This window comes from Triturus cristatus, chromosome 9, assembly GCF_964204655.1.
Source record: "Triturus cristatus chromosome 9, aTriCri1.1, whole genome shotgun sequence".
Lineage (NCBI taxonomy): Eukaryota > Metazoa > Chordata > Amphibia > Caudata > Salamandridae > Triturus > Triturus cristatus.
In genome coordinates, this window is record NC_140592.1 from 260,256,249 (window position 1) to 260,276,565 (window position 20,317).

Genomic DNA, 20,317 nt, shown 5'->3' on the forward strand with positions numbered 1-20,317 from the left:
TTGCTGTCACCCTTTTATTTGCACTTGCCCTGGAACCTCCATCCATTGCTATCCACTCAACATCAAGAAGACTGGGGATAGACAAGCCAGCAGTCCACGTCAAAATACTTCTATATGGCAACAGTATCCTATTAACAATCACTGAGTCCTCCTCCTCTATGCTGTCCATCATGTCCTTATTCACACGTTCTCCCAGTACTCTTGGTACAAGATCAACTGGGGGAAATATGAAGCCCTCCCACTTACCAGGATCACCGCCAAGACCAGCGTGCATGGCTAATCAATGAAATGAGTCACAAGCGGTCTCACATACTTGGTAATCAAAACTAGCAGTGGACCTGAAAACATAACTGGCAGTTCTCTAAACCCCCTTATTAAATGTACAGCAGCAGATTTCACAAGATTCACCCAACTTGACTTTTTCATGCGGTGCAAAATTCAGGTAATAAAAATAACTGTGACACCCCATTGCAAACATGTTTTTGGTATGCTTCTACTTTTGATAAAGTTGGACATAGTGCAGAAAATTAATGCACATATCAAATGCTTCATCTGGGGTTCTGTCAGACATCGTTTGCAGACAAGAACACTACGGGTACCTATTACCTCAGATGGTCTCTGTTTTCCAAACATGAAACTGTATAACTATGCCATCAATTGTGATCAGAGATAGAAACATTTTATATTGTCCTAATCATATTTTGCCCATCTATGGCCTTTCTTCTAGAGCATATCATGAAAAGGACTCTAAGACAACGGGCATGCTCAAGGCATGGTCACAAAGCCATAACTGTCTTTGGTCTGACCCTCTTCTACATATGTCTTCTCCATTATGGGGCAATATTGGACTTTTTTTTTTTAAGCCCTAGAGAACCAGGACTGAGCTATCCTGGGGCCCACCAGAATTGATCAATGGCGAATTTAGATACTTCTACACCTAAGAAAGGATTTTAGTCTGACAGGCTGACATTATTTGCATTATATGCAGTTGCATGGGACCTCCTCTGTTTGAAGCTCCTACTTTACCAATACTAAGTAATTTGCTCATATTTTGCCTGTATCATAGGGTTGGCTGCAGAGCTATATAGTCTTCTAATCGACTTCCTATACTGTAAACCACTTGAGACCTCCACAGGTTATGTTAGGAAAGGAATACACCGAGGAAAATTGGGCTGACTTCATATAAACACATGACAGATTACTCCTAGAAGCCATGATGAAGTTCTTATATTTTAAATTATTGCACTCAATGCATTGGTCATCAACAAGGATACACAGAGCAGGTCTACTACCTGATGACTTTTGCTGGAGATGCACTATTCCTCACTGGGATTTGGCACATGTATTGTGACAAAATACAACCCTATTAACTTCTAATCTGGCAGAAATTGACCCACGTATCCATAATTAATTTATTTCATCATTGTTACTGGCATTGATACGTGATGTTACAGACATTCTTGGATTGCCAAGCATACTCACAGGTGGTTCGCTACCTTCTTAGGTGCCCCAAAACTCTTCATTCTTCATCACTGGTGGAAGTATCCCTTCGCTAAAATTAACAAATGGTATGTGGATGCTGGTGATGACTGTTTACAATAAACAGATCTAGAAGATTTCAGACTATCTAGAGGAATTTAAACTAACTTAGGATATATTTCTTAAGAATTATTCTGCTATTGGTGGACCCTAAACATATCCTACAATGCTCCAGCGAAATGTCCTTTATAGTAAAGTATTACCAACCACCTTGTCTCTTATAATAGATCAATTCCTTTTCATCCTCTTAACTCCCACAGTTAGCACAGGAGCTAAAAAGTATTACACTACTTGTGTCATAGGATAATAAGGATATATTTCATGGACTGTCTTTCTTGGAAATCATTACTGTAGCTGCTGACTTAGATGCAATGACGTCATTTATTTTTCAGCTAACTAGGTGTTGTAATGTAGGTTGAGCTAATAGCTTTAACGGATTTCCATAATGTCTGTAGTAGTTCTAGAATGTTAAGGGCCTGAGCTCAGGGGATTGGAGATTGATGGTAAAATGGGTATGATGTAATCTTGTCAGTGGGTTCCAGTCACTTCAGAGCTGTGGTGACTTGTTCGAGGCTTCCTGACTAAACAAGGCTTTTCTACTTACTTGATGTCACCTGGTGATTACAACATAGAAAAGTTGGTGATGAGCAGGACGAGTCTCCACTGGATGTCAAACCAAAAGTCACCTTTCCTGTACGAGGGATTCTTTGGCAATAACACAGGATCCCACCCCTGATGTAGCTGGTAATGAGCCACAACATGGACCTGACTGATACTTCAATAGCATACTTATATTTCTTAGTCCACATTATGCATTCATTAAGCACTCAGTTCATGTGTTCAACCTGGCCATTCATTTGGGGGTGATAGAGAGAACTCCTGAGATGCTGAACCTCAAATTAGACATGCCTGAACCTACAAACGAAATCCCATAATCTGAGACAAAGAACTCTGGAAACCCTTCTCTCAAAAACACGCTTCTCGCCCTCTGCTTTCCTAGCAGCAACAAATCTTACTTCTGGCCATTTACTATAAAAATTATTTAAAATGAAAGCAAAATGATGTGATGACAAAAATTGGAAAGGACCAATCATATCTTTGCGTACCCTGTTCTAAGGTCTAATCGGAAACTCAATAGGATTAAGAGGAGGATTGCTTTCAGAACTACTAAATATGACACAACTTTTGACTTTCTCACCTTTCTCTCTATTCATGAAAGGCAACTAACAAACATACCTGACTCTTTTCTTCGCCATGGTGCAACCCAATTGTCCATCATGATCATTAAGAATAACCTTCTTAAAGACATCAGTGGGTGGTACCAATCTCTCCCCTCTCAACACAACACCATCCTCAACAAACAGTTCAGCCGAAACTTTGATAAAAGGCTTAATGTTTGTATGAGCCTTATTCTTCTTAGGCCAAACTTCACGCACATAAGCTTGGATTCTCTTAAGAGTTTCATGCCTGTCACTGGCTTCCCTCCAAACATTTTCAGATCACACAGTCAACTGACATACATCAATATAAGCAATAAAGCCATTTTCAAGATCATCTTCTGGGCATACAAAGTCCTCACCCCCCAAGGGTAATCCAGATCAAAAATCCGCCCTGGGATTAGTTTTGCCTGAAACATGCTTTACCTCAAAATCATATTGAAGTAACATAGTTGTTAACCTAGCTATTCGCAGAGTGGTGTACTTAATAACATGACCATTCAAAATATACACCAAGGGCTTATGATCTGTTTGCAGCATAAACTTCATTCCTCAAACATAATTATGAAATTTCTCAATTGCCCAAACACATGCCAAACTTTTTTTTCAAAGACTGTGCAATGCAATTCTGCATCTCGAAGGACCCTGGAAGCATAACAGTTACTTCTCAACATCATTGTTTTGTGTTAAAACAGTGCCCAAGCCATACCTAACTGTAATGATGCAAGGAAGCATGAGGTCATATGGCTTAAGATCTTTAGCATTAGTCATTTCTTGTTTTACGAATTCAAATGTTTTTTGACACATATCCCAGTGGAAAGACACATAATAACGTATGAATTTCACATAAAAGTCACACAGACCAATAAATGAATGAAGTGCATCTCTGTCTTTCAGAGTAGGGCAATCCACTACAGCCTCTACCAACCCATGTCTTGGAAATATACTCTCATCAGTGATTACATAACCCAAAACTCAATGTCTTTCATCCAAAACTCACACTTCTGTTTCCTGCCTATAATGCCCCATTCATCAAAAATCTTTAGTATCTTGAACAAACTGTTATCATGGTCCGGAGATTATTGGCATAAACGAAATCAACATCTTGCAAAACCACCACACCATCAATATCTCCCAACAATTGAAACATAATCCATTGGAAATCCGTTGCCGTGGATGCAACCCCAAAAGGCATGCAGCAGTATTGAAATGTTGCCAAATGCGAATTAAATGCAGTGAATTATCTAGACAATTCATCTATTTCAACCTGATGGAATGCTGAGGCTAATTCAATTTTCGAGAACCATTCAGCCTCTTCAAATTTTACCAATAACTCACCAATATTAGGAAGGGGATGAGAGTCTATCCGAATTTCTTTATTCAGGCTGCTTAAATCCACACATACTCTTAAATCTTCGCTTCTCTTTTGGGCAACTACTAAAGGCAAAAACCACAGTGAAGACTCTACAGGCTCAATTATTCCTTTATCTAGTAATTGTTTTAGTTCCTTTTCCTCCCTTAAGCTCAAAGGGATGGTACGTACTTTGTGTTTGACAGCTATTGCTCCTTGATTACCTTAACCTGATGTCTAATCAATTGGTCATTAAGATTTGAAAAAGACAATGAGAGCTCAGCTTCGGAAGAGCACTAGAAACTTTTCTAGCATTTGCAACAAAAATGTTAGGTTCTATTAAGGACACAGAGGCTCCGATTATGCTTCTCAATCTTTACTACTCCAAAATTAGCATCAAATGAAAAAACAATGAGGCTTTGAACCACACCTCTTGTTAACCCACTAATAGTCTTTTGGCATCACTTACAAAATAGAGAGGCACCATCTTGCCTGACTCTTTCTTTATGAAAAACACAGTCCCAGGAATTAAGAACCATGTCCATGAGATGAACTAGAAAACAGTTCAAATGACTCTCAACAAAGAGTTACCAAAATCGAGGACATGACATCTCCTAAATGAAGGAAATTTAAATAAAGCACTCAGAGCCGTGAATGCAGTCCACAGGAAAACGGCTTTCCACAGGTGTATCAGTTTTGCTTGGATTCAGATCCTGAAAAGAAAAATAGAATGAATCAAATCTCAACACATATTGCATCACAAAGGCAGACCAAAAGAATCTGTCCATGCATAGCAGTAACATAGCGAACAATGAAATCAAACATCTTATCCGTCCCAACAGGTGGGATGATCCACGCCTCTGTATCCTTAATAGAATCTAAAATTCTTGTTGCGCATGCTAGAATGTATTTATTCTATGGCAAGCCGGAGGCTCCGATTACGCTGGTTTAAAGCTGACCAACCACAACAAAGGAAACATGTATCGATGTCAGGGGTAAGAGCAGCTTTATGAGGGAGATCAGGCCTAGGGAATTCAGATTTTAGACAGGACCGGACTTCTTTGTCAAAGCCTTTGAGAAGATTCAAATGCATATAATCAGCCACTGCAGGAGCAGGTTTTCAATCTGAGGATCTAGGGTGGACAATTAAAATAGGTCAAAAGTGAAGGGGCTAGAAGGAGAAGGGGAATGGGAATGTTTGTGTTTCTTGGATCGCTTGCAAGCATGGGACTTCTGAGAAGAAGAGGAGTCTGTATCAGTGTCTGTAGCTGGAGAAGGTGCAGGAGGATGGGGGGAGGACTGCACTATAGGCATGATCAGTTAAAGCTCCTTGGGTAACTTTAGAACTGACACCCATGTGTGGCCAAGAAGGAGCAGAGGAGAAAGAAGAAGGGAGAGAGGGGGACCCCCAGATGGGAGATGAGGGGTGAAGGAGCGTCCTGCAAGTTCATTAAAGACTCACTTGAGTTAGGGTGGTATGTTGCTGCTCATGTTATTTTTTATCTTTCTAATGGCCTGCATAATTTTATCAAACTCAGTTTATTATATGTCTAGAATTTTAGCTTTGTTTTATGTGTAGTTTTGTTTATGACAATTTAATTTGTTTACAAGAAGATATAGTGTTTTAGTATAGAGTGAGCTAATAGCTTTAATAGTTTTGCACTAATGTCTGTAGCAGTTCTATAATGTAAAGGGGCTCATCTCTGGGGACAGGAGATTACAATAGACATGATGTAATCATTTCAGTGGGTGTCAGTCACTGCAGAGCTGGACAGCGATGAGTTGTTAGTGGCCTCCTGAATAAACAAGCCTTTTCAACTTACTTGGTGTTGGAAAATGGCCATCTCTAAAGGGTCACCCCAAATTTATTTTGCCTTTCTCCTCCTCTCTTTTTCTGACCTTCTTTTTTTGGCTTTAGTACTCTGGGCACTTTACCACTTCTGACCAGTGCTAGAGTGCATGTACTGTCTTTCCTCTATACGTGGTATTTACACCTGTTTGGCATATTTGATTTACATGTAAGTCCCTTGTAAAGTAGTATACCATATACACAGGGCCTGTAAATTAAATGCTACTAGTGGGCCTGCACCACTGATTGTACCACACACAGAAGTAGCCTTTCAAATCTGTCTCTGGCTTGCTACTACTGAGTCTGTGTGTGCAGTTTACTGCCACTTCAACTTGCCATTAAAACTACTTGCCAAGCTTGCAACTCCCTTTTATTACACATATGTTACTCTTTAGGTAGGCCCTAGCTAGTCGTATGGGCAGGGTGCTGTGTAAATGAAAGGTAGGGAATGTACTTGTATGTTTTGCATGTCTTGATAGTGACAAATGGCTAAACTTGTTTTTTACCACCGTGTGGCCTACTCCTCTCATAGTTAGCATTGGGAATTCCCATATACACTTTTAGGCTGTAATTCTTGATCAGAAAGGAGTAGTTACTTCATGTTTGATATCTTTGTAATGTTAATGATAAATCCTCCTTACTGGTGAAGTTGGATTTAACATTACTGTTTTAGAAATGCCACTTTTAGAAAGTGGACATTTCTCTGCCCTTACTGCTCTGTGTGCCTGACAGCCTGTCTACAATACATGACTGGGTTGAGTGGCAGCTACACTTTGTGCATTCTCTCTAGACAACCACAACATAGGAGGTAGAGGTATGGCTGTGTACCCATCTACATACATCTGCATTCTGATGGCCTTGCCTTTGCATCAAGGAAGGCAGTGGCTCACACTACACTTGAATAGGCTATATCCTGTCCCCACACAAAGGACTGATTATCCCACACTGAAAGGGATAATTTGTGCTTCAAAGAGCTTCTTTGATGTCACCACCACATTGAAGAGTACTGGGTCTCTGACTCCCTAAAATCAGACACGACCAGACTTGTAACTGAAGTTCTGCCAGAAGAAGTGCTGTGCTGATTAAAAGATTCAACTGGACTGCTGATATGGAAGGCCTACTTTTCTGTTTGTTGCCCTGCTGCCTGCAGCTCTTTGACATTGCTGAAGGAGAGGTAGACTCTGCCTTGACTGTAAGGGATCTCCAAGGGCTTGTTGGTTTCCCTCCTGTTGCTTGAGAGTAACGGATATCAAAGTGTCAACCTCTGCTCCTGTGCCTGGCTCACTGGAAGTGGCCCACGTACTTGCAGCATGGATTTCGACACATCTCCTGCCTGCGTGTAGCAGAACTGGTGCATCAACCTGGTTGTCAGATTAAAATTGTTGCATCGCATCAGAACCACCCCTATACCACCAGAGATCAATGTATCGTACAGCATAAAGCTGTCGCTGCAGCTTTGTGTGGACCGACACATCCCCTTTACTGTGTGGTAGAATCCGGCACATCGCTTGATGCCTCTCGACTCCGGCACTCATCTTCATAACTGTTGCATCACCTTCACTGCATGGAGACGTTTGATGCATCTTGCTGTTTGCGACCAGGAGATGTACTTTGTTCACCGGGCCTGAGTGGGTCCTGTAGCTGGCTGATGCTCCATCACAGTCAGCCTGAGTTTTAACTTTGCCCCTCTCCAGCGTGATCTAAAGTAACCTTTTTAGTGCTGCTTGCTTTTAAGCTCTTTACTGCATTTATTCTTTTATAATTCAATATCTCAACTTTTATACATTGGAATTGTGTAGTTTTGGTCTTGATTTGTTCAGAATATAATAATCTAGTTTTCTAAACCTGTGTGGAGTCTGTTTATGGTCTATTCATTGTGTTACTATGTGTGTATGTTGCACAAATACTTTATGCAATTCCTCTTTTGAAAATCCTGACTGCTCTGTGCAAATCTACCAGAGGGTGAGCACAGGTTATCTTTTAGTATGTATCTAGCTTACCCTGACTAGAGTGGTAGATACGGCCTTGCCTGGAAGCATACCTCATCCAACCAGAAATGCCATTTCTGACACTTGGGGTTCAAACACTAAGTAAAGGAATATCTTGTGAAAGAACACCATATATTTTATTAATTTGAAAAGTTTTATACTTGCCGATCAACTGCATATGCATGTTGTGTGGTTTATTAGAAGTTATTTATTTCGGAACTAAACATACTTACCACTTCTTGACTGCAATGCTCAAAACCTAAGCATTTTGACCTCCCGATGCTGTATACCATGGAATTACATATATTTGCCTGGTTTGAAATATTGGTTCTTTAAGAAATATACAAGACTTACCATCTCCCCTTATTCCCTTATCTTCTCCCTTCTCGAACTACCCAAATTCTCTTGCTCCCCCTGTTTCTTTTTTGTCTTAAACTAATAAAGATGTATTGCCAAAAAGAGATATATAAATGTTTATAAAATAGCAACACAAACTTGCCAGACCCTCTTCCTTTCAGGATATAAAACTAATTAATCAAGTCATTTGTGTTAAAACAATACAAGTAATCACTTATTTTTACAGTAACACATAATTAATGGGATTGATGGTGTCACTGAAATCTCAATTTGTGGGGGCTAAATATTCATGTGGTCCAAGTTCCTCATTTTAACAATTTCATGACTTTCAGCTTAAATTTCACAAACTTCCTCAAACGTTGCGAGTTTTAACAATTCAAGCAGAACTGAATTGCCTCATTTCTTTAGCATTGTGAAAGAGTAATTGAGAATCATTCTTTGTCCTCCTTAAATGATTGGCCACAGTGAACAATGTAGACCAGCCTTATTTTATATGCAAAAGGGACCTTCAACTAAAGTCTGAAACTTTGAGACTAGTATACATTCTGGAATCCAGACACTTTTTTGCAATTGCTTCCATGTGCCAATAGGTGACATCAACGGCGTCTGTGGTGGCTTTCTCTCTTCTCCTGAAGTGATGGTTTTCAGCCATACACATAGGCACCCCGCCAACATACTGATGTTGGGTCATTGTCTTTCTCATCCTTTGACATGGATCAGGAGATCAGCTCTGGAATATGTGATAGGGACATGTCTACCCCTAAGACTACTGCATTCCAGTCATGTTGCACCAGCAGGAAGCAGATGTAAGTTAATTACCCGCATGGCATCTGCCTTTGGTATCTCCAATCCGAGTAGGATTTGAAGTCGTTCAGCAAATGCTCCTTGATGCAACCAAAGGCCATCAGGGATTGGTCTCCAATCTGAGTTCAGCTAGAACTCCTCCCCAAAGTTTCATTACCAGGTGTGATCCTTTTGATTCATAAAAAGTGGAAAAATGGCAAGTGCTGCTTAAGGGGTTGGGGGTGAAAGCTATGGAAGTGTAATGCATTATTGCGGTCAGTTGATTTTTTAAACACTTTAGTTTTAATGCCGGTGGGTGTTAACTTGATGAATACATGTAAGAATTAAATGGATTTGTTGCTGATTGAATGAGTAAATTGAATGCGTGAGTTCCAGTTCCGCAGGGGCGATATGGAAGAGGCTAGATCCCTACACCCCACCAGTCACTCACTGAACCCATCAATGTCAAAGTGTCAGTGGTAAACTGGGGGAAGAAGGGAAGAGAACATATGAGAAATGCTGACCAATGTTCAGTGCAAGCACAGGACACAATGGTTTGAAGATTTTCTGAAATGAAAAAACAATAAAGAAAGCATAAATACTTAAAAGACAGTATAGGGAAGTAGTGTATATAAATAGACAAGTATATCTCAGTAACCTACATTGTATGTTTCCCTTCTCCTGCTTAACTGCAGCTTAGATTGTAGGTTTTTGAGTCAAGAAAGTCCAAATAAATCTTGAGGAACTCCCTCAGAAAAGTCTTCGGTGTTCACATTACTTAGTTATAACTAATTCAACATCTTGTTACCAACAAAAATTACCTCCTTAAACTGCAGGGGAAGAAATAAAAAAAACAAAAGGAAGCGTCTCCTCACAGAGAGGATGATTGAATAAATAAGTATACCATACTTGTATACTTATAATTAATTATCTGTGTTCTTGTCTTGGGAGAGGGTCACTGGTTATCCCAAAATCTGCAGTCACATAAAAAAAAACGAGATAAGTGCTACAAAAAACCCACCACCGCTGCCGGGTATATGTGGTTAGTAAAACTACTTAAGGAGATTACCGCCACTGCCGGGGTCCGTAAATTTATCACTGCCGCTGCCAGAGACTGATGGTTCACCGCTGCTGCCTGAGTCTGATGATTCAACTGCTACTGCCCCGATTTGGAAAGAGAGCAATTTGCTATAATTACGGGTCGAGGAAAACACCACCGTGACCAGGGTCCATCGTTTGCACCGCCAAATCTGCCAGAAGGAGGCTGAGGAGCAGCAGAGGTCCAAGGAACCAGAAGATGTCAACTCGTCAACAGGAAGCTTACACGCCTGTCCAGGAACACTAGAATTTTGAAGCGTTCTTTGCCGGGAGCGAGGTCTTAATTTAACTACATGACGCCGAGTGAAAAGCAAAAGGTGGAACAGGTTCCTTGGATTCGGCATGGAAATGTTGTCCTGTAAGCTTTCATTTGAGTCTTTCCATATTAGGAAGATCTCCTCAATGTAACGTAAGTATATCACTAAATGATTTTGCCATGACTGCTCACTAAGATGTATTGATCTTCAAATTTGGACATGAAGATGTTCCCATAGCTAGGTGCCCCAGAAAAACCCATAGGTGTTCCATTTTTTGGGAGATAGTATTCACCTTTCCAACAGAAATAGGTATGGTAAAGAGACAAATGTAGTGGTTCTAATAAGAACAATTTGTTGGCACCTCCGGTTTCTTCATGAAAGGGCCCTACTGCATCTATACCCTCACTATTGGGAACAGATGTATATAAGGAATTGGCATCAATGGCTCAATGTGGTGATATTGCTGGATGGCATTTGAATAAGACAATTGGGAAAATCAGTATTGTCTTGAATGTACGATTTCCACTCTTGTATGGGTTGAAAAAATGTATCCAAATATCTTCCATGGGGTCTGTGTAGTGACCCACAAATGGATACAATCCATCTAAAAGGTGGATCTGAGGAACGCTTGTGGATTTTGGGTAACATGTACATCTTTGGTCTACCTGGAAAATCTATGGGTATATACCATTTGGTGTTCTCATTTATCCAATCCATAGATAAGGGCTTCTCTGAGATTCTGGGTAACGTGTACATCTTTGGTCTACCTGGAAAATCTATGGGTATATACCATTTGGTGTTTTCATTGATCCAATCCATAGATAAGGGCTTCTCTGAGATTCTAGCTTAAACAGTTTGAAAATATTTGGTGTGAGCAGATTCAAAATGTATGCATGTATTTTCATCTGACATGTGTGTTGACTTTAGATTCTTAATATATTCGATCCATGACCACCAATGCACCTCCTTTGTCAGCTGATTGGAAAGTTAAACCTTGATTGTTGGCTAATGATCTTAACATTCTTTGGTGGTAATATTGTTGGTGCTTGGTTAAAAGGGATTGTTAATGTAATGCAAAGAAGACTATTATAAGCACAGGATATTCCTTTGATAAGAGATTTAAAACTCTTTGCAAAAAAGGGCATAAGATTAAAAATATGTTTTGCTTCTGAAACATAATTTATATTTAAATTGTGTTTATTAAATAATCAGTATACCCATATTCTGCCTATGACTCTCCCTCTTTCCAAAAATGTTCTAATACTTATTTTAATATTTGTATTGTACCCTGTAGTTGATTGTAAACATTATTGTTTTTTGTTAGTGTAGGAAAATGTCAATGGTTCCGAAAGTCTACAAATATTCTTAAGTATAGAAAAGGAGAAAGTGTATGGTCATGAGGGGAAGGAAAGAAAACTGGCATATAAAGTGATCTTCTAAATTCAAATAAAAGGGTTGGAAATGTTGAACAGGTGATAGCTAGTAAGGAAAGTGGTTTAAAACTGCAATTTGATAAGTTAAAGGTCTAGAAAGTTGATATCACATGTTTGCTTATTTTTCCTAAGTTTTGATAAAAACATTTGGGTTTTTTCTCATTCTGAAGAAAAGTGGATAGTAGGGAATTTATTTGTGCAAAGAAAAGAGGTGGCTATTATTAGTTATTGTCTATAAAATATATAATACAACAGGAATAATCATAATTTTGATTGAGTCAAACCAAACCCACCAACAGGTTTCATTTATTAATAATGGATGTTAATTTGTTGATACATGCCTCTAAACGTATCCTAACAGAAATGTCAAGCATCTAGACTGTGCCCTGCCTGCTGTATGGAAGCAGTGACTAGATGAGTCCAGGCAGAGAGGTGGAATCAATCAGTTAGGACACCTCAAGTTTATCTTGGGATTCCACCCAAAAGTAAAGGTCTCAAAATAATTAAGGAAGAAAGAAGACACAAACTCATCTAGTGTGAAACCAAAATATTTAGCAGGGCCTGGTGGGCGGCTCATAAGCAGTCCCTTGTGAAAGAATAGTTTTAGCCATGCAGAAGGAATTAGTAGCGACTCTGGAAATACAGATGGAGGTGATTTGTATACTAGCAGGCCCATCACCAATTTTATTTGGTTTTTCTTGGCGCATAATTTTTAAGTGAACAGCAGTAGTAATGTTGGGTCCACGAGAAACCCCAAGCCATGCCCAGGTGAGGGAAAGAATGTTAAACAAAAAAAATGACCCTGCACCCGAGAAGAACAAGTACTCTTATATTTAGGTATCCTAGTGCATCATATTTAAAGAATAGATCAATATATTTCATAAATAGCTTCCCTGATGAAAATAACAGATGGTTGTGTTACTTGATTGTAGTCAATATAATTATTTTATTGAAAAGCACTTTATTCTTTTAAAAGCACCACACAATTGCTTGCCACATTTTCACTGCCCACATCGTGGTTCACAATCTCATCATTCACTTGTTCTGTCCGTTTGCAATTCTTGTTTTTGTGCCGGCCCGTGTATTGTTCATCTACATAGTTTTTCTTTTTGTTCCCAAGGCGGAAGCGTTGGACCTCACGTAAACAAACAGACGGTGGGTCCAAATTAGTCATACTGGAACTCAACCCTTCGCTTAAGTCACTTTCTATTGAGGCAAGAGAAGTAGAACTAGAGGATATACTCGGATCTTTAGTTACACTATTGGGGACCTGGGTCAGTTTGTTAGTAATATCATCATACTTCCTAGCAAAAGTAAAAATCCGCCCTCTCTCATAGTCGCCCTGATTTCGTTGTATCTTCTGTAATTTTTCGTCCTTAAGATAAATTTGGTAATTAGCCAATTCTTTCTTTAGGATGACATAATTCTTTTGTATGACGTTCGTCATATATTTGTCTCGTTAATGTCCTTCTCCAAGGATACTATATCATCTCTAATCTTTTTCACTTTTCGTTCGGAATTTCTAATTAAGATGTCCATCAAGGAAAAGAATGTTGACAGGGGTGAATTCGATTAGGTTTAGAAAAAAAGTTTGTAGTTTGGGAGCAAGTCAGTAGTTCTCTTGATGAAGGATGCTCAGGAATCTATTAATTTACCAATCAATCTCCCATAATGCAAAGCCAAATTCAATACATTTGTAAATGTTTGTTATCAAGTAAGGTGGTATGCATTTGGTAAAGGTATTCAGTGTCTCAATGACAACTGCATTACCAGCCATTCAACATTTTTTTGTTCTCATACATGTATAATTATGGTATTCATTTTCTCAGTATGCTTGCACACTTTTTCCATTATGCTTATGTTTATTCTGTGGCCTGTTATGAGTGAAAGCCATCTAAAATACCCTATAACTATATTATTTGGAGCAGCATGCAATTATAACACAGTGATTTGTGGCTCTCATTATGATTGCCACCGTAATTCTAATGTGACCTGTAACCGAAGTTATCAGTCCCATTGGAATTGCGAGATCCTCTGTAACACAGTTGATCATGTGTTTTTCATGAGAACAATTCATATACCGAAAGAAGCAAAAATGTTCTGGGTAAATGTGAGGCTGGAATCAGTTGTGGATTCCAGATTTTTTGGAGGGCTCTCCTGCTGGTAATCTAGAACTTTAACAATGGGCCACTGCTATCCAGTGCCCAGTGCATATGTTCTGACCCCTACAACATGTTGAAATTGGCTTCAAACCTGATTGGCACATTTAACTTTTCTATAAGGACAGGGAATGTGGTGCAGAAATAATCTCATGGCATAGAAAGTTCAATGACACTTGTAGACTGCAGTACCTATTGTGCCGTGCACTACAGTGGCACTGAGAGATGGCTGAAGGCCTAACCGGTGTAGTCTGACTGCTGAGGTGTAGAAGAGCAGTGTGACCTGTCAAAGTAACTAGGCCTGGGTGGTGAACTTTGCTCCGTTCACGGAGTTTGCGGTGTTTTTTGCACTCCGCACTCTGCAGAGCTCGCGGAGTGCAGAAAACTCCGCTTTGCGATGTGCAGCGGAGTTTTTTCCTCGCTCGCGATCGCAAAAGGTTAGTTCGCGATCGCGAACAGTAAGTTCGTGAGCGCGAGCTGCCGCTCGGGTAGAATTTCTACCGGAGCGGCAGAAATACCAGCACAAACTGCAGTTCGCACTGCACTGAGCCACTCGCAGAACATCGCTGAGTATGTAACTTCGCGGAGTTCAGCATAGCAAAACTCCGCGTACTACACCCAGGTCTAAAAATAACTCTTTTTGACAAGTAAAGACCTCCATTATAAATATTAGTATGTTCCCCTTATGCAGAGCTTATATCTCAGAAGGCAGGGAGCATGCTAATTAAAAATGGGACTTGTGTTCTGAAGAAAAGCCTGACAGCCATTTGTTCAACTTGGTTGTTGAAACATTTCATCATGAAAATGGATTACCAAATATTAAATTGGTTTAAGTATGAAAAAATTGTCTGAACCTGTTTGATTGTAGATGTATATTTAATGGCAGAGCATCTTGGACTTGAGGGACCTCATGATGCTCCAGCTTCCATAGAAAGTTACAGTGGCACTGAGAGCATGGCTACAGGCCTAACCTGTGTAGTCTGACTGCTGCAGGGTAGAAGAGCAGTGTGACCTATCAAAATAACCCTTTATAAGTAAAGGGTACCTTTTTAAATTTTAGAAAGTCCCTATTTTTTAGGCCTTGCATTATGAACGCCAGGTATTTTTTTAATTTTTAATTTTAAAAGTTTTATATAGCGCTGGCTAGACCCAGAGGTATCAGAGCGCTTTACATGAGTAAGATAACATAAAGAAAACATGGCATGCAAGTAGCATGATAATTAAAAATGGGCACATGTAGAAAATTAATTTTACCATGTCCCAATAGTGACACGACTCCAAAAGTTATTTGCATTGTGCCAGGCCTAGCTGTTTTATGTAGAAAACTAGAGTGCAGACTAAAACAGTAATACTGCTATGTAGGGAATGGGACCAGCTAGAAAAATAATGTAATTACTATTTTTAATAGATATTTTAAATCCAATTTAATGATGGAATAACTGAGGCCTAAATGAGGGTTGAACCTCTTCCTGGACCTACCCAAGTGGTCAGTTTAATTGCTACTGTTTCTCTGTCACCACGCTGACAGGTACGTCTGAAGCAAAATGTTCATTTACTGCTTCCTGCCCATCACCACTGTGATATTTGATTTTCACACTGCAATTCAGAGTGCTTGTACGCTATCATGGCAATGGGCACGCCCAAAGTTACCTTCAGTTCATTTGCATTTCTTGAGTATCTTTACGGCGATAGCCATTCCTCATTTTAGTTCTTTCACATATTACTGGACTATGGCCATGGGCTTCGGCCCAATGTATATAATTTATCACTTTCATGATGATTGATCTTTACTCCTTGATTCCACAATATATGTACACTTATAGTGAGTAAGTGTTTTCTTTGTTCAATTTTATGTAGGTCGTCCATTCTATTGTTTTTTATAATGGACATTTATTTGGTATTTTTATTGCAATGTTTTGCTGTTATTTAATGCCAATTTAACCACTGAGAATGTGGTACCACTGAGGCTTTTTCACACTACACCTGAAGATCCTCCAATTCCTTGGGAGAAATGGAAAAAAAATGTATGGAATACGCTAGAGTGTGTGGATCAAATCTAATTTCTGAGAGAAAAACTTCCCTAGTTTTGCACTGTTTAGCCCACGAAGGGCAAGAGGTGTTTGACAATCTACCAGATTTAGGTACAGAGGATGATGAACTAAACATATTAAAGGCATGCATGAACAAAACTAGACTTGCACTATTTACCAAAATATTTGCACCATCTTGGCACATTATCACTTCGGCATCAGGCAGCAAAAGTCAGGTGAAAGTGTGGAAGAGTATATTACGTCCTTAAGAAAGTTATCATCAACATGCAAATTTGGTGTAGGATTGGAGGAACACATTAGAGATCAAATCATGCTGAGAAGTCAAAGTGACAAGATTAGAAAAGAATAATGGGTAAAGGTTGACCCATCCTTGCATGAGGTAATCACTATTGCTAAGTGCATTGAACACATGTTAGCATGTGTGGAGGAGTTGGATAAGGAAAAAAGAATGTTGTGAATAAGGTTGAAGTGAAAGAAGATGAGTCTAGAGTTAAAGAAGAAAGTAAGATCAAAACTTCACAATTTCTACTATTTCAAAAGCCAAAGTTTGAAGGTGTTTGTTTTTGTTGTATGAATCCGGGGCATGTTGCTTCCTTAAATAAATACCCTGGATGTGGTGTGTAAATATTGCAATAAGAATGGGCGTTTCGCAAAATGTTGTGGTTCCTCCTGGATATCAGCCTCTCAAGATTCTGTTAGGCAAATTGAGGATTTCATTTTATCTGATTTATGCAAAGGATGGAAAAGAAAAGATCCTAAAGATCATATTGTATTTTTATGTTCGAGTGTTGAAATTTTGTTCAACTCTGGGGCATCTTTCACTCTTATGTCTAATGAATTATTCAATAAGGAGCTTAGTTCTAAAATCAAGTTAAGGTGTCCTGATGTAATTCCTGGGGTGTATGGCGGACAGACGATTGAGCTCAGAGGATATTTTGAAACAGACATAAGCTACAAAACTAACACGATTCAAGGAAAGGTGTATTTGTCAGTGAAAGGGGACACTGTGTTGAGTTGGCAATATCAGAGGGATTTAAATATCATACTGGATCCCTACTCTCCTAAGGCTGTAATGCTGAGAGAAGACTATATAAGGGAAGTACAATTGTGTACAGTGGTGTGGATAAATCTCTCAACACATTTGTGGAAGAGTTTCTGAAGGTGTTTAGGACAAGCTTGAATGCTTGAAGGGTTTTGTACCTCAAATCAAACTTGAGGAGGGAAGTGTGCCTGTAACAGCTGAAGTGCATTCAGCACTTACCTTAATGAGAGAGTCGGTTGTACTTGTTGTGCTTGTGTGTGGAGTGACAAGGTGTACAAAGTCAGTAATCCTCCCATGGTCTACAGGGATGAGCCATTTAAGCCATGGCAAGTGGTTGTGATAGATATTGTTGGGCCTCTACATTTGATGGGAGGTTCAAAGTATTTGTTGGTATTAATTGATCAGTTCTCATGTTGGGTAGAAATTGGCATTGTCACAAGTATTGACACCAAAAGAATTACGGATATTTAATTGTAGAGGTTTGCCGAATACCATGTTTACTGACAATGGCCCCCAGTTTGTATCAGCTGGAATGGAAGAATTTTTGCAAGATAGAGGTTTTAAACATTGACAGTGTCCTTTTTTTTTTTACAGAGTTTTATGTACCGCAAACTTGACCCGAAGGTATCGGGTATCAGAGCGCTTTACACGAGCACCAGTTACATTGCATGAGGACACATTCATTTTATTATTAGGCACGAGGAGATTACGTGATTTTCCCAGAATCATAGGATGTTGCGCGTCATTGCCAAGACTCGAACCCATTTCCCCAGATTTGACCGCCCAAGCCGTTACGCCAACTCCTCTCCCCTTTGCTTTGTATCATCCAGAGAAATGGCACTATGGAAAAATTCAACAAGGCATTAAAGGAGGGTATGTAGTTAGAGGTGAAAGCAGGAAGAGATTGGAGAGAGGGACTCAAAAATATTTATGTGCATATTGGTTTTCTCCACATTTAACCACTGGTAGTGTTCCTTTTGAGCTTTTCCGAGGGAGGAAAAGGAGCACATAGTTATCCCCAGGTTGGCCGCATTATGGAAAGGATAAAAGTGTGTCACAGGAGCCTGTGAGGTGTGGTGGTGGAAGAGAGTTAAGATGCACTGAGCAATGGAAGCATAATTATGACATCAGGAAGGGTGTTAGAGTGTTTCATCTATCAGTAGGAAGCATGGTGATGATCCAAAAAACAGTGATGTCCAAGGATGCTTTTCAAATTTACAAGACCACACAGAATCATCAGACTTTTTTGCAATGCTGTGCTGTGAAAGTAAGGGATGGAAGGATTTGGTATTGTGATACCATACACAAGAGAAAAAGTGCTCTAAATCATTTGAAGTCTGTAGCTTTAGGATTCATGAGACAATGGTAAATTTATCAGCTCTTATTTAGTAAGTTGAATTATTCTGGGTTGTGTTTTTTTATTGTAAATAGTGAGGTGTGTGGTATTCAAAAAATCTGTGTTTACTTGGAACAAGTGCCATGTAACACATACACATGCCACATGTGCACACTTACCTTTTTTAGGGGGTGCTTCAGTGGGCCTTAGGCCCCATAGCACCCTTGCAATTGCATTCGCAATTTGCGATTACCTATTTGGTAATCTCAAATTGCAAATGCTTTTCCATTCATTCCTATTGACCTCTAGGCCTAGAGGAATTAATGGGAATGCATTCCCTAATAGCGAATCGCAATTTCCGATTCACTATTAGGGAATGTGTAGAAATTGATATTAATTTTGCGATACATGTATAAGGAATTGCAACTCTTAAATAGCGATTCCTTAAAAATTGCTATTATGAAATCGCAATTCCTTATCTTGATGCATGTGCCCTTAGAGTGTAAGGGCATTCTTGCCTGGTTGTGACATGTTAAATGTTGCATGGGTCAGTGGCAGTTACAACTTGATTGGAGCCATTGCCAGAGTTATGTATGCGGTGTCAATGAAGAACCTATTAAAGCTTCAAGAGGGTTCACCATTATTTATTACACTTTTCTCTTGTTTTGTTGTGTGTTGGACTTGGCCCTTTTTGCAGGTTCATCCCTGAACTTCTTGCCTTCCTCCTAGCCTTTTATCTGACATAGTGTTGGTGGTTCTAAGACTCTGGGCACTTTAGCACTGCTGTTCAATGTAAAGTGCATGTGCTCTCCGTGGTAAACATGGTAAGATTGGTCTAAACCTGTTTGGCATATTTAATTTACCTGTTAGTCCCTTGTAAAATGGTATCTCAGATACCCAGGGCCTGTAAATTAAATGCTACTGGTGGGCTTGCAGCGCTGATTGCTCCACCCACCAAAGTAGCCTTTCAAACCTGTCTCAGGCCTCTGCCATTGCAGGGCCTGTGCCCACAGTGTTACTGCCACTGTGACGTGACACCTAAAGTGTGTGCCACATCTCTGACCCCATTTTACCGCATGTCAGTCACCCCTAAGGTAGGCCCTAGCTAGCCCTATGGGCAGAGTGCATTGTAGGTAAAGGTAGGACATGTACCTTAAGTGCGAGACATGTCCTGCTAGTGACAAACAGCCATTTTGGTTTCTCACTGCTGTGAGGCTGCCCTCTCATAGGAATGCATTGGGGATTCCCTGATAAGTGTTTCAGTGGTAATTCCTGATATGAGAGGTTCAGCATGGTCAAGTTTGGGATGGTTGGAATAGTAATAATAAATGCTGTGCAATGGTGTGCGCACATTTATCATCACTATTTTAGAAATGCCACTTTTAGAAGTTGGCATTTCTGTGTGCAGAACAAAGGAAAATATGGCATAAGTACTGGGGCTGTGTCCCCATGTGTGCTGCTTGTGCTTCCTTGCTACTTGGGGACTGCTGCTGCTGGGCCCCAGGAGGAACCGCCACAAGGGACTGCTTTCTTGCTGGAGGGCCCTGTGAGCTGGCCTGCCTGGGCCCAGCCTTGTGCCCCTAAAACATTGCCTGAGCACCTTGTGAGCACTTTTTATCTCTCCCAGGACGGGGAGAGTGCTGTGACTGTGCAGCGCTGAGCTGTAACATATTTGGAGGGAATCCTGACGTGGGGATTCTCCACGAATTGATGCCTTGGAGGCAGGAGCCCACCCCGCATTTCTGCTTTCCAGAGTGAGGATTCCCAGAGGGAAGCGGGAGCCCACCCCGCACTGCTGATGTGTGGTGGAGTGGGAGCCCACCCTGCATTTATGTCCTTTTAGAGGGAGCCCACCCC